This window comes from Cygnus atratus, chromosome 1 (assembly GCF_013377495.2).
Source record: "Cygnus atratus isolate AKBS03 ecotype Queensland, Australia chromosome 1, CAtr_DNAZoo_HiC_assembly, whole genome shotgun sequence".
In the NCBI taxonomy this organism is placed as follows: Eukaryota; Metazoa; Chordata; class Aves; order Anseriformes; family Anatidae; genus Cygnus; species Cygnus atratus.
Window position 1 is genome coordinate 205,310,247 of NC_066362.1, and position 12,454 is coordinate 205,322,700.

Here is a 12,454-nt window from a genome sequence, read left to right on the forward strand (position 1 = left end):
TCATGAAGCTGATGGGGTCTGTGGTGTAATCTGATTATTAAATGACCCTCATAGACCCTGCAGGACTCTTTGGAAATTGGTAAGATCTTCTGTTGCTGCGTAGAGCCTGACTTTGGAGCACTTTATCTCTGTTGTGGGGTAGGAAGGTGTAAAACCTTTTTACAAACCCAAGCTGTCTTTAAAATATATCTTCCTGCTAAAAAGTAAGGGGAAAAGTAGAATTTGTGCCTAAAGGGAATCTCATATGTTGTGGAATAGAGCAGAAATGATACCTTTCCTTCAGGTAGGAAGGTGATAACTCAAGTCAGAGCAAAAAGACGGATTTTTGATGCATCCATGGGACTGTAGACTCATCCCTCCTCTGACCTAGGCTGGTGCCTTCTATGTCTGTGGATGTGCAGTCTAGTTATCTAACTGGTACTTGAAATCATACAAACAGATCTGAAGCCACTTTTCACAGTCAGCTTGTGTTTTTTTTTTTTTGCTATGCTTAGTCATCTCCAGAAAGTGGTCTCAGGATTGAAGCATGATGTTGGGGCACAGCCCTTTCCTGTTTTTAAAAAATAATAATAATAATCCAGGCGACAAGCTTCTGAAAGTTGAGCTCAATTTTTAACGACAGTGTTACAGAATGGTTGGTTTAAGGGTCCAAAAAAAAGGGGGTCCTTTAAAAAGACCTCTTCAAGTGATATTTCAGTTCTGTGCGAGCTGGGACCAAAATACCTTTAAAAACTGGTGAAAAGGAAATCGTACCCACTGCTCAATACCGACTCCCCACTCTTTACAGATCTTCTGACAGTGCCTTGTAGGTTTAACAGATGGTCTGAATGCATATTGATGCATTCTGCCGGTCGAAGTTTGTTCTCTGTGATGCCGCGAGATGCCTGCAAGGCTTGGAAAGGGAGAGCAAGAGCTGGGCAGACAGTGATTTGGTGACAGGAGCACAGGAATGAGGTAATCTTGCACACGTTTTCTGGGCAATCTTTACAAAAAGGGTCAGGATTTGGCCTCATTTCAATACCGTGGAGCTGGGGTCAGCAAAATTCTGTTTCCCAGATGATTCATTGCTGAGTGGGTTGCAAAAATTGAAAGCACCAGGTAATGCAGTGACCAGATATTCAGCAAATGTCTTGCAGGCCGGCTTTCTGAATGGACTCCTGGGAAAGAAAGCAAAGAAGTGAGCATCCTCTGCTCCTAATTGTGGATTTTGGGAAGGAATATGTCATTTAAGAGTACTGCTTTGCATTTTTCCAACTAACGAGTGACTTAAACTCAGTCTATCCAAATATATATATATATATTTTTTTCTCTCCAGGCTATGCTAAGAATTTGTAATACTTTGTTATCAGAAGCAGAACTTGAAGGAAAAGCAATCCAGCCCCTTACCAGAGATATGAACACTGTGTCAGGGCCCTTGGACGCGTTAGTAACAACAAAATGTTTCTCCACCAGCCCGTCCTCTGAAATAAAACACATCAAGCAAATTGTTGTGCCGTTAGACTGAAACCCGGCAATTAATGTTTGTGTGGCAATTTGATTCTGTTCTCTTAAAATACCCCTGGAGAACATCCCACTGTAGCCCTGGTCTGCTTCCAGGACTAGCCTGTGGATGCCCTGAATGCGTTCCTGTTGAGCAGCGAGTTCTGGTGGTGTGGTCTGCGTAGTTGTTAGAAAGCTTTGAAGCCTGGTTTGCTCTCTGAGGGCTTTCCATTTAGGAAAGAGGAACCGATACCATCCCAATTTTAACTCTGGAAGAGGAAGGGAAAATAAAAAGCTTCAGAGAACCTGAATTCGTCTAGACTGCAGAGCTAGCTGCTTTTTTGTCCTGGCTGGCCACCCTGCCTTCTCATTTGGACTCTGACTGCTCTGCTACTGCATTCCCTCATTGCATCGCATCCCTCTGTGAAAGCAAAACCACTTTTGGTTTTATGAGCTCTGCTCTCCCGTGGCTATGTGGACGATGAGCGCCGTACTGACCGGTGCACATTCCCCTCTCTTTGTCCCTTCACATTGTTTGCAAAGCTTTCTGCTGCTTTTGTCTTAAAAATTACTTTTGAAGTTAAGGGTCCCTCTGTTTTATTGCCTATAAAGTGGGCATGATAATTAGGGGACAATAGCTGTGTTAGCTGAGGTACTGAAGTCTTTCTGGATGCCAAGCAGTAACAGCCCAGCTCCTCTAGCTCGATTTCCAGGGGCCAGCGATGATGAATTTCCTCAGTTTTCTGCTTGGCGGTGGCAGTGGTATCTGCGTGGCTGCTGTTTGTGATGCTGTAAGTAATAGTGTAATGGGCTTGGATGCGATAAATTGTAATTTTGTGTTGCTGCGTGGTTTTCAATAGCATGTCAGAATTACTTATGCCTTTGAATTTCAAAGAGGCAGTGTTTTAAAAATGGGATCATGATATCGGGGCTTGTGAAGCAGAGGGCAGACAGGCTTTTGACTGCTCCAAAGGTTTCATAGCTTGAGAATATAAGTCATGAATAAAAAAACTATGTTTTTTTTTTTTTTTTTCTTTGAGTCAGGCTTCTTTCCTTCTCTTGCATTTGGATGGCTAGGTTGCCTTAAGGAAAGGGTAAAGGTAAAAGGGTAAAGGGTGAAGCATGACTTAAGGGTAAAACGTGAGCATGACAACTAATCTGTGGAAGTCTTTGTCATTTGGTAACTCGGTGCTGCTTTTACATTGGAACCTGCCTTGTCTCTTCAGCAGGGCCTGTGCTTCCTGTGCTTCAGGGCCTTGTTCCAAAGTGAGTCGTATTTCAGTCTCTGAAGGATCCGCTGTCAAACTTTCCCTTGGCCATCTTTTAAAGTGGTGGTGTTGGTCGTCGTGTCAGGGAGCTGCTGTGACAACTAGAGTCTGTACTGGGTCCTTACATGGGGTGTCCCAGTTGCTGCATTGATTATTAACAGAGAAATGATCTGACTTAGGCTGTAGGTGTTGATCCTGTCACGTGCAAGCCCCTGTGGTGTCTCTCCAGGGATCTGAATAAAGGATCCGTCGCCTCCAGGGATCGGAATAAAGGATCCATTGCCTCCAGGGATCTGAATAAAGGATCCATCGCCTCCAGGGATCTAAATAAAGGATCTATTAAAGAACTGTGAAATCAGTGACTTCAATTTGGGCGGGATCCAGGCCCCTCCAGAGCAGTGATACCGTGCGAAGCCCTTGGCTCACAGCTTGCACGAACCGCCTGTTGCTTGGCTCACTGCAAGATAAAGGTCAGGTTGGGTCGAACAGGGCTGATAACCTCATTTCCCGTAAGGGAAACGTTCAACTCGGACGTACGGTTAGCAAATATTGACCAGATAAGAGCGTGGAACGGGGATAAGGAAAGACCAGCAAGCTGGTTTCCTGAGCATCTTTGCTGTTTGGGCACAAAGGGACCGTCTGACCTCGCTGCTGCCTGGCACCAAACCCCATCCACCTTCTCCCAGGGCTTGCTGTGGGGGAGCAGTAATTATTTTAGAGCTGTGTGAAGGTACCTGTGGGAGAAGACGATGATTTGGGAGGTGGTGGTGCATATGCTGGAAAAGGGCTCAAAAAAAGCACTGAAGTTGTTGGTGTTACTTAGCTGATAACAGCAGGGAAGCGAACGTGGGGGATTACTGCACAATTTCGGTGATGTTAGGGATGCAAGTGCTTTTTATTTTTATTTTTATTGCATTTAAAAGCCTGGTTTGCTTGGCACTGAGTCGCCTTCTGAGCTATGTTTTAGGCTGTGTGCTTTTAAAATCATCGTGCTAAAAACCCTGCTAATGTGGAATTGCCAGGATATACTCAAGTGTACGTGTACACCTTTGGAAACCTCACCTCGGATGATGCTGGCGTCCCCTTCACATTTTGCCAATTTTCAGAAGCTGTCAGGTAGCACTGTGTGGGAAGTGTTAGAGGGCATGACAGGATAAATCCTGAAATCCCAGTTTGGGCCAAACACCCACTGTTTTCAGTGGGCGGCTCGCTGGCATTAAGGCCAAGTTCCCCTTAGCTATGCCAGATGACCTTTCTGTCTTTTTAAAGTTAACGAGACTGACAATATCGTGTATTACAGATCAAATTGCAGGGTTACAGCCCTTAAAGTTTATAAATGTGGTTGGATTTGTGATAAAGAAGTCGGTTAAATAAATAAAATCATTTCCAGTAAGTATTCTTTAGATTCTCAATAATGTTGGTGAACTGCCAGCGATCTGGAAATAGAAATTAGCTGGTGCTTTAGAGCAGTGCATAAAGAAGACTTCCATTCTGTAGGGAAATTCTGCTCTTCTCAAAACTCTACTCTTCATAAAGAGAGAAAATAGAACCACTTTTATTTTAAAATGGAAATTTAAAATTCTCTCAAAATACCAACACAACTTCATTGAAATAACTTTTGCCAGACATTTGATTTTTATCTCTGTATTTATTTTCAGGAGAATGTTTCTGTGAAATGGCTGCAGATTTTGTCAGAATATTTCTCTCCAGCATAAGATTCTGAATTACATATGTTTGAGAAGTTAATAGCTTAGACCTAGATACCTGTTGTTCCTGACTGGCACCTGAGATCATACTCTCTTCTGGCTGCTTCTGTCCATGCAAGAAAGCGGAAAATGCTGTGTTTGTGTTGGCAACACTCTCCCCAAAAACCAAAACCATGTCCCAAGAGTTTTAAAGATTTTGGAGGCTCCCAAGCTCACGCTGTCTGTATTTTCTTCCCTCTCTGCTTCCCCTTAGGACGTGGTCTGTGCTTATTCATACTTCGAGGTAGGGAGTCACATCATCTGTGCTCCAAGAGGGGAAAAAGGGGTTTTCCGTCCCTCCGTTCCCCTCTCGCCCTTTACCCTCTGCCACTGACTTTCCCATTACAACTGCATACAGTTTGCTCTGGGCTTTTGTTTGCTTTAAACCAAGAATGTGTTCCTTCTGGTAACTGCAGTTGCAGAAGCACCTGCAAGGAATTTTTTCATGCTATGCGTTATTTAACGACCTGAATTGTCTTTCTTCTAAAGAGTTGGTTGACTCCTTGGAGGAAGGCAGAACAAGTGACTGGTGCTGTTCCTTCCCCCTCCATGCCTCCAGAATCACAAACTAGGCCAGTGCAAGAACTGGGACACGAGCTTACATCTCCCAACTACCAGGACCGCAGTCTAGATGCTAAAACTCAAAATGAGGGTGTTGTAGTGCTGATCCCAAGTCCTTCGCTGATTTTTCTGCTCAAGGCTGTTATATATCATCGGTTTTCATTTATCTTCATCACTAGACCGGGGCCTTGAGGAAAATCCATTTGCTTCAGTTAAGTTGAAGTGGGTGCTTCTCTCTGTTAGAAGCTCTCTGCCACTTTTTGTGGCTTGCAACTGCAGAATTGGTGAGGTTGGGACCTCTGGGGATCATCTTGTCCACCCTCCCTGCTCAAAGCTCTGGCGAGCTGGAGCAGTTTGTTCTGGACCATGTCCAGTTGTGTTTTGAGCAGGTCCAAGGACAGCAACCCTACAGCCTCTTGGGGCAACCCGTTCCAGGTTCTGACTCCCTATAGTAAAAGAGATGTTTTTTTTTTTCCTTTTTTTTTTTCTATTTTTTTGTTCTTCTTTGTACATTTAAACAGAATTTCCTGTATTGCAGTTTGTGCCCGTTGCCTCTTGTCCTGTTGCTACATACCACCAAGAAGAGTCTGGCTCCATCTTCTTTACGCCCCATATCAGGTATTTACACGTAGTGATAAGATCCTGAGCCTTGCCTTCTGCAGGCTGAGCAGCCCCAGCTCTCCCAGCTTCCCCTTATATGAAAGATGCTCCAGTACCTTCATCATCTTTGTCTGTTATTATTTGGCATTTTAATTCCTTGAAGCTCTGATACTTGCTCAAACACCGGCTTGCTCCCCATGCTGACCCTACAGCCTGCTCTGTGTCACTGTATAAAGTCGCTCATTGGCCAAAATCTGGGCAAGAAATGCTTTCCAGGCAAGGAAATCCATGGGGTCAGTAGCTAGAGTGCAGTAGAAGAATGAGAGAAAAATCCTATTGTAATTCAATAGTATTGCAAAGTGATTTTTTTTTTCCCCCTAAACTGCGCCCCAGAGGAAATCGGGGCATCAACTGCAATTTTCTCAATGCTTTATTTATACGCCCTCCCCCAAACCCACACCCTAGGCATAGGCTCAACCTCTGGGCTAACAGATGGTGTTGAGAGGGGGGAGGGAGGGAGAACAATTTGCATCTAAATAGCTGAAATAAAAAAGGGTCATGTCCCACAGACCAGCCCCACTCACCTGCTGTTTAAATCCCCCTGAGAACTAAGCAAACACTCCGTTTTTTAACGTCTGTGTCAGCTGTACTTACTCTCTGAAGTCCTAGAAGAGCTGCAAGCGCGTGGATCTTGCTGCATTGACTGCGTTCCGGCCCCAAAACTATGAAATTGCAAAGGTTTGGTTCTTCGAAGGTGACTGACAGATGTGTCACTTTTTTTGGTCAACTCTCCCATCAGAGCAATTTCTGCTGTTGGCAGAAATAATTAGTAATTATTAGTAATCATAATTAGTATTGTGCAAACACTAGTGTTACAGAGAGGGTTCAAACCAAGTATTCCCTCTTCCTCAGCTTCGTACTCGCATCATGAGCCAGACTTCAGAGGTGCTCTTGCCAGAGGTCCTGTTGCCTTACGCAATGGAATTTGGCGCTGGGTTTGTGTGTGTGAGATGGGGTTTGACCCTACTGGCCAAGCTTCAGCATGGTGGTGGTCCTGCAGGGCTGTGTCATGATCATGTTGGGTGCTCATGCTTAATCCTACTTAAACGAAAGCCTTGCTGCCTCTGCTTGCAAGAGCTACTTTCTCATGGTGTTGTCCTGGAGTATAAATGTCTGATAATGGTTCTTCTGGGCACGGGGAGGGAAGAGAAGCACTTGCCTCTCTTCTGCTCTGGGTCTACCCCCTGTCCAGGCACGAGGAAGCTAGCTTTTGTTTTCTTCAGGCAGGGTTTTTCAGGGTCTAAGGCCGTGTAACAAGGAAAACGTTCACAATTCATGATAATCACATGCGCTGGGGACACACTGAAACCATCCTACCCGATTTCCCCCCCGTGTTTGAGGGAGGCAGGCTGTGGAGGAAGCAGGAGGGCCTTAGCACATTCGTACTGCTAAATATCAAGATGATCAAAACCCGTATCTACCCACCACTTGGTTGGACTTCTACACTCAAACACTAAAAATAAATACTGCGAAGATATTCCAGGTGGTTCAGAAACTTTGTTAGTTCTGTCTCTTGGCGTCTTCTCCATAGGCCAGAGGCGTTCGGAGGTCAGTTTGGCAGCCTTCATGGCTCAGCACGATAAGGAGATGACTGGGGACCCACCACTGTGTGGTCTGTGTGGTGGCCTGATGGGAAAAAAAGCTTCTGTAGAGGAGTATTTCTATTTATCGAATTGCAAGACCTCGAATCTCTTGTTTCTGCAGCACAAGGCTGTAGGGAAACGTGAAGGGAAATTGTGAGGTTAACCCTTGCTGAATGGCCTGGCCCTCCCTCCCAGACGGCTCCTGAAAGGGGAAATATGCTCAGGGAGTGTGGCTTGGTTTTCTTGTCTCTTTTAATCCTTAAGTGCATTTCCATCCAGTGAAAGGTAGCGGCTGTATGACCCGTATGCGTGAGGTAAACATGGATTTGGGCAACAGCCTTATTTATGTGCCTCTGGGGCTTGGTTTATTTTTATTTTTTTTTAATTAATATGGATTCCAGTTAGTAGGAACGAGATCAGATGTAAGTATACTCACAGAAGTAACTAGGCAATGCTTAATGCCATATTATATGAATACCATATTATATGAACTTAGTGCAGTCTCTAATGCTTTATAGTTTTTTACGGCTTTTTTTAGTACTTTATATGACTTGAGGATAATTACGTTACAAATTGTCATATGATGCATAGTCACACTCTGGGAGTACAATAGGGCGAGTTACTTGGGTGGTGCAAGTTGCACGTATGCAGATTTATTATTTATATGTATATATGTATATATGTTTATCTATACACACTCGGTGCTATATAACCTACTCCTTGGAGCCCTGCTCCTTCTGCCATCTTCTCCTGGACCCCAGTTCAGTGCCATGTGCAGGTAACTGGCTCTGTGCTGGCTGAAATGTTTGTTATGCAGCAGGGCCCCACAGAGCATGTGAGAGCAAATCTGGAAATGAAGGATGGGTTTTGAAATATCTCTTCCCTCTCTCTCAAATAAATTCATGTAAACCGCGCAGCTGTAGAAAAGGCATATTTTCTTTTACTCCTCCTTTGTCAAAAAATTGGAAATGTGACAAAAGAAAGCCCTTGGAGAAGATTTCTTTTTCAGGGGTAAAGTGTAAAAAAAAGGGTAAAAATTTCTAAAAATAGAAATTTTTAGTGGGATAAAAATTAGAAAAATTGTATTTGCTGGCCTGAGTGGTATTTTCTTACAACTCACATTGTTTTATTATATTTTTAAAGTGGCTTAACAAGTGACTGCTTGACATTGGAACATATATTTCTCTAATTTTCTGAGCTCTCCAGTTGGGAGAGGAGTACAGAAAGGACTGTTCTGGTGGTTTGTGGTGGTTTTATTTTATTTTTTTTGTGTGCGGAACTAAAAGATTCAAAAAAAGAAGTGCTGGATTGGAACCACACCTAAAGCAATCTTCAGAATAATAGGATTATATGACTGGTTTTTAATTAAAGTAGAATTCTAACTAGATTATCCTTAGCATACATTCAGCTCTGGTATGTTGTTATTGGTCTAATTACCTCCTAAATTAGAGACTCCAATATTCTAATTCACCCTCTCCCTCTGAGGACACTGGCATTAAACAAGAGAGTGAAATAGTATGTAAATGATATACGGGCTGTGTGCGAGATAGAAAATGGTCTTTAAAAAACATTAGCCAGAATTCAAGTCTTATCTTTATGTAGGATATCTTGGCAGAGAATGATACATTGGTATTTTTTTTTCTGTATTTATTTATTTCTCTGCCCTGACAGCTCTTTTAAATGCCTAGAAATGTAGACTGAGAAAAATACCAATAATCTCAGCCCTTGAGGAAGGAGCAGTTAATGAATCTCCAAGGAAATATCCAGAATACAGATGTTCTGGGGGGGAGGAATGGTTAGGAGCCAGCTGAGCAGGGGCTGGAGACCGTACATCATCTTGGATCTAAGATATAACCTGTCTGCTGATAACACAGGATATTAAAAAGACAGACTTGGGGGCTGATTTGCTCAGGACTTCTTTGTGAGCACCTTTTTCAAAGAAGCGCAATTTGGGATTTGACCACTTCTGTTCGAGATACCTCGGTTCAGCTTTATCAGAACCAAAGCATTATAGTTTTGCAGACTTTAATTACGCTGAGGATCAAAACCCTCAGGCAAAGTTTCACGTATTGGGATGTAAATTCAAACCCTGTCAAAAAATTTAAAGCGTTTACATCAGGCTCAAATCCAACTTTTATTTTTTAAAGCTAAAAGGGACGTTGTAGAACAGCAGGCCAGAAATTTAGATGTCTGTTTTATAATGTTTTGATAGAACAACAGAGACTGATAAGACTGTGAGACGGTGGTTAAAGGAGAATATTTAAGCTCCTCAGATAAAACTGGACGTACATTGAAGAGTGTTCAGAGAGAAACAACAGCCTGAAGTGGCTTTTGTTATAAAAAAGCAGCCAAACGTGCATGTCTTGAGAGGCTATGATCAGCACCTACAAATACCAGCAGTACAAAAATTACCTGGAATGGGGAAAACTCTGTGGGAAGGAAATGACTGGAGAGAAAGAGTGGAAGCAGCAGCCTCATACATGTAAAGGAGAGGATTTATTTGCGCTGTTGGGTCATGTTCTGGTCTGGATCGATCCATAGGATTTCCTTTCCCATAGCCAACATATTTTGCTTTGCAGCATCCCTCTGTAAGCAGAGGGGAGCTCGTGTGGGTTGTGCTGTGTGTACGAATGTGAACCTCAATAAAGAGGGAGGCAGGGGGTACACAAGGCAGGAATTAAATGCTGTAAGGTGGACGGGACAAAATCCATTTGGGAAGCGCAGCCCTATTCATTCCTCTTGGGTCTGCTCAGGGACAAACTCTGAGATTTCTTTAGGTAGCCTGGGGTTGAGGCTGAAATGAGAATTGTTTTGAATGCCTGGTTGCTGAGGAAGCTTTAGGATTATAGGTAGGTAGGAGGAACCTCCATGAGTATGTGCTGATAGGGTGTCCTTGACTCTTCATTACTGGAATTAAGGAAGGATGATCATAAAACTCTGCATTTTGATCTGCTGCATGCTGTGCTCTCGTAGGGATGCTAATTCACGTGCTGATTACCTTAGCAGGAAGCAGCAATGGGACTTAAGCAAGGTGATTTACAGTGATGGGAGAGAATACTATACCAAACAAAACGCCTTGACTCATACAGCTTCCTAAAACATTAGTCGTTGGTTGTCTTGGTTTTGGAGATCTGATGAATTTAGGGTAACACTAAATGCTTTGTACAGAGGTGTCTTGGCAGCATGTTAGTGACCATGCCTCTAAAATAATTTTGAGCATTTTAAGGACGGAGGGGAGACGGAAGCAACCTGACAAAGCAGTCTTGAGATAAATAAAGCATAAATACTGGTAGTCCATCCATCAGTGAAGCCTGAATTCTGCTGAATTTGCAGGTCGTATTAGTTTTGTTGCTAATTCTGTGATGTAGATATCCATCCCCTGGGAGTTGGGTTGAAAGAAGGCATTTGCTTGCTGCGGATGCTTACAGGGCTGTGCATAGGAGCTTGATAGGTCTTGGTAGGATTTGGTTTTGTGGCTGCAACTGATGTTGCCCATTTGTGAGAGAAAATGAAGTTTAAATACATAGTAGTGAAGATCCGTGTGTCCTACCTACAGCTGCTTAGGTAATTTTAGGTAATTGCAGTACGAAGACAGGATAGGAAGATCCGTGCCCCAGGAAGACTTGCATGAAGATATTGAGGAAAACCTTGCTTACTATTTCTGGTCTCCTTAACTCCTACTCCTTATAGGGTTCTTTAAAATGTGTCAACTGCTTTAATAAGTGATGTTCTTATGTTTTCTGTTGTTCAGTGCAGTAAAAATTATTCCGTTCACTCATGGGCTTTATTTAACTGAGGGCTAATGCTGAGTTGTGTGACAATATATTGTAGAAAGAGCAAATCCTTTGTACCAGACATACAGAGCTTTTTGTCCCCTACCTATGTACAGCGAGGACCACTGGATCCGAGTAAAAGATGTGATAAAAGGTCTGAAGGTACCTCCTAAAAACAAACTGCTGCTCATGAAATTAAATGCTGATGATTCTTAATGGACTTGGAAATGTTCTGCAGTCCTTTTGGTAAATGCAAGGAAGTCTAGTCTACTACTTGTGTACGTAGTGGGATTATAAACTACATGCAATAGGGTGTTCTGGTAGAAGGCACGTCACTATAAACACAGCTGATGCTTTACCAGCGAAGAAGGGCCCTACTGTAAAACCTAAATTAAGTAGAAGTCCTAACCTACCTCAGGCTTCCTCATCCTGCCTTTTAAATGAGCTGCTTTTACAGCATTACATGTGTCATAATTGAAGGAGTAATTGTCGCGAGCGTGGAACATATTTATATGCAGTTCTCGAATTGTCCACTGATGCTAAATTAAGCCTTTCGGTTACAGGTATTTGAACTTGCTTTTCTCAACTCTGAATTCAGTTCGTCAACTGAACCCTCGTGCTTGATACGGGGTCCATTTTATCTTGGGAAAGTATTCGTTCTTCCACTTTCCCCAGCCTTGAAGGCGAACCAGAACTTTAAGGGAGCAATGTGCAACTGAAGCAATTTCCGTGATTTCATGTAAGTGAAAACCACTGCCAGCATGAAAATCCTGGCTAGCAATTAAGGGAATGTGACAGCTTTGCCAGTCTGTTACATAAATACTACTGAGCACAGGGCTTCCTCCTGTCATTAGCTGCAGCGAAGACAATGGGGCTACACAGAGTGGAGCACTACTCCAATGATAAATGTTTGCATTTCCAATTAGCGCTGAACTGTTGTGGCATTTCCCCCTCGGTCTAATTGAGGCTTTTGGGCAGCTTCATCCACTGACGACGCTGGTGTTTTTTGGCTCTGCAGTTTCCCGTCGGGAAAAGAGTTGGATGAGTTTCACCCTTAAAACATAGGATTCCTCATTGCAGGGGTCTGGGTGTCTCAGAAAAAATCACCTTTTACAGTTTATTGCAAGTTTTCTGCAATTTACGTATTGTGGATGTTTTCTAACCACTGCACTACAGTGTCCTCTGTGGATGTGGGATGTTTCTGCCTTGACCTGGCCATGTTCTAGTCTTCTGATGCTTTTCTCACCCCCGCCCCTGTTGCTAAATAGCAAATGTCAAATCTCTGCGCTTATCAAGGGGTAGGCATACACGCTGTGATCTTGCAAATATGGATGCTTATTTAAAGCCTGAGTAAGACGTTCAGGATCAATAGAGCTATTTACCTT

The 12,454-nt window shown here is 43.2% G+C and overlaps 1 protein-coding gene across 7 annotated transcripts in view; it reads left to right on the forward strand.

Annotated features, from left to right (window-relative positions):
* Window positions 1-12,454, forward strand: part of PAK1 (p21 (RAC1) activated kinase 1) — a 74,039-nt gene that overhangs the window by 19,261 nt on the left and 42,324 nt on the right. For 2 of the 7 annotated variants that reach the window (XM_035560423.2, XM_035560422.2), the window contains 2 exons: window positions 5,592-5,671; window positions 11,633-11,808. The exons of 2 other annotated variants lie outside the window; for them this stretch is intronic. The gene's annotated coding sequence lies outside the window, so the exon portion shown is untranslated. The remainder of the gene's footprint in view (window positions 1-5,591; window positions 5,672-11,632; window positions 11,809-12,454) is intronic. 3 more of the 7 variants (XM_035560421.2, XM_035560417.2, XM_050709986.1) reach the window with 2 other exon arrangements.